The sequence below is a fragment of the Octopus bimaculoides genome, chromosome 16 (assembly GCF_001194135.2).
Source record: "Octopus bimaculoides isolate UCB-OBI-ISO-001 chromosome 16, ASM119413v2, whole genome shotgun sequence".
In the NCBI taxonomy this organism is placed as follows: Eukaryota; Metazoa; Mollusca; class Cephalopoda; order Octopoda; family Octopodidae; genus Octopus; species Octopus bimaculoides.
Window position 1 is genome coordinate 40119732 of NC_068996.1, and position 2759 is coordinate 40122490.

The 2759-nt window shown below is 37.2% G+C and overlaps 1 protein-coding gene across 2 annotated transcripts in view; it reads left to right on the top strand.

Moving 5' to 3' along the window:
• The first annotated feature begins 72 nt into the window (after nt 1-72).
• LOC106875567 (leucine--tRNA ligase, cytoplasmic) overlaps nt 73-2759 on the top strand; it is a 195709-nt gene continuing 193022 nt past the window's right edge. The window contains exon 1 of one of the 2 annotated variants that reach the window (XM_014923770.2): nt 73-150. The gene's annotated coding sequence lies outside the window, so the exon portion shown is untranslated. Of the gene's footprint in view, nt 151-1328; nt 1348-2759 lie in introns of those variants that run through there. The other variant, XM_052973724.1, reaches the window with a different exon arrangement.

The following is a 2759-nucleotide window of genomic DNA, read 5'->3' on the forward strand; positions in this document are numbered from 1 at the left end:
ATGTCCAATGACTGAAACAAAAGATTAAAGATAAAAAAAAAATATCCTAGCCGGAATTAAATACATGAGGGACTTTAATCAATTACTTCCCCTTAGATTCTAACCGGTCTTCCCATCTTTTACGCGTGGTTGACGATCCTCGACTCAGCTGTATGTTTCGTTTTTTTTTTTCTGTCTTCTCTATAGGAATTTTTCAACTTTACTTTTGAATTAGCTGCTGATTTTAATGTTTCATTCTTTTGCACAGGGAGCAAAAGTACTTGTTTGTTGTTATTTTTTTTCCTAAATATTTATTTCAATTTTCATCTTTGTAAATTACTAATTTGAGTAATACCGCTTCTTTCGTTAGATATTTAGTCTATTTGTCTTTGTATCACATATTTTTTTTTACAAAAACATCCAAATGCACGCTCGTGCACTTGTTCAGGCAGACACGTTCACACTAATTAAAACGCATGTTCCTCTTTCCTATACTGACGATAATGTAGAACTAAGCGATAAAGCAGAACTTCATAGCGCTTGACGTATTAGATATTCATATCTACATCTGAATTAAACAACCATTCTATACGGTCTTAAATAAAAAAGGATGCGTTAGATATTGTAGTCAGTCACAAAGATGGTCACGGTTGGAGCGTTTTTGACTTTAGGTCTGTTCATTCAGCACTCACATGTGGCTAAGTAGTGCGGTAACATCAACACATGTTCATATTGCATCAGCTTTGCTATTTGTGATAACAAAGGCCTTATGGAAGTATTACTGTTGCAATTATGTAGCGTTTTACACAAACGTCTTTTATTCACTAGCCTAAAAGGTAAAAAAATAATAAAATTTTGTTTAATTTTTTTTTTGTAGTAGGCGGATACTTTTATGAAAGTTATATATCCCGAACCAGCAGTTCTTAACCGCGGCCCTCAAGCATCCTTCCCGCAGCCCTATTGAAGAAGAATATAATAAATTCTTCTTTAATTGTCTTTTACAATGTTTGGGTGCGGCCCTTTGAAAAAAAAAATCCATGTTTTGGATCTGGCTAGGATATTAAAACAGTTGAGGGTCACTGGCTCAAACGGAGGCGATGTTTCGATTATTGTACAGAAAAGCAGGGTTGCTGTCTTCAAAATAAAATAAATAAATAAACCATACCCGATAATGTAGTTTTAGATGAAGTATATCCCAATAAAAATATGGAATGATCACAGCAGGAATACCTTTCACCATAAGTTTGTCGGACGAGGACTGATTTGGGGAAAAACAAACACCAAAGGCAAAATTGATGGCTAGAGTATGCGTGTGCGTCAGCCTTTTCGCTTTGGGATTTTGAAGAATTCGAACCGGTCTTTACCAAAGTAAGAAGGCTCGTTTGTTTAGGTCAAGAGAACATTTAAGGATCTGTGGTTCTTTGAATTAGTTGATGTATGAATGTGAATGTATATCGTTATTATCATCGATTTGCGTCCGTTTTCCATGCTAGTGTGGGTTGGACAGTTTGATATGGCGCTGTCCAGACGCCAGTTGTCTGTTTTGACATGGTTTTTACAGAGTGTGCTGGGTGCTTCTTACGTGGCACTGGCATCTGCAAAGGACAAGCCTGCATATATGTATGTAGAATAAATTTGCTGTCATGGGTGTGCATGTTACAATTGAACACGTGTGCATGTTTCATTACTGTTTGTGTGTGTGTGTATATGCTTTCCATTTGTATGTGTGGTTGTGTGCACATACATACCCAGGACACTCAAGTGAAGAATACCTGAAATGTTTTACAATTTCGCTCTGCTAAACCGATCAGTTGTATCTGGAGAACACAAGTTCTGTTCTTTGTATGTATGTCTTGGATATGACTTTAAGCTGCGTCCAGCAGTGGCAAAGGCACGGAGACAACACACACACACACACATATGGGTTTCTTTCAGTTTCAGTCTAACAAATTCATTTACAAGGATTTTGTCAGCCTGGGGCTATAGTAGTGACTGAACCCAGAATCATGTAGTTGAAAAGCAAACTTCTTACTGCACAGGCATCATTCAGAAGTCACAATGTGAAGAAGCACATTGGCACTAGTGGTGTGTAACAAAATCTGATAGTCTGGTTGATGCAGACTATCAGATGACTCTATCAAATGTAATGCTTATCTATTACATACATGTAATTCTGTATACACACATGCATGCAGACACATACACAAACACATATAGTATATATAAATCACAGTATGTGTGTATATTGACTAATGCATATATTTCCACAATTCTCAACCAATTTTCACCAAACTTTACACATACATTACTTATGTGCCAAGGATGGTCATGCACTATAACATTTGGCCCAGAGCTCCTGTGTAAATGAACAAACCGGGAAAAATGATGGTTTACACAGATTTTTTTCTCTAATTCGTTGTATGTACATCATTTTTTTGTATGTAGGGTCTTCCATACTTTTTTAATCTATATGGTCGGATATTGGCAGTGTTTTGATTTATTTATTTATATGTTGTAATTGTGTATTATTACTTTCTATATTTTTGATGATTTATCATCATCATCATCGTTTAACGTCCGCTTTCCATGCTAGCATGGGTTGGACGATTTGACTGAGGACTGGTGAAACCGGATGGCAACACCAGGCTCCAATCTAATTTGGCAGAGTTTCTACAGCTGGATGCCCTTCCTAACGCCAACCACTCCGAGAGTGTAGTGGGTGCTTTTACGTGTCACCCGCACGAAAACGGCCACGCTCGAAATGGTGTCTTTTATGTGCC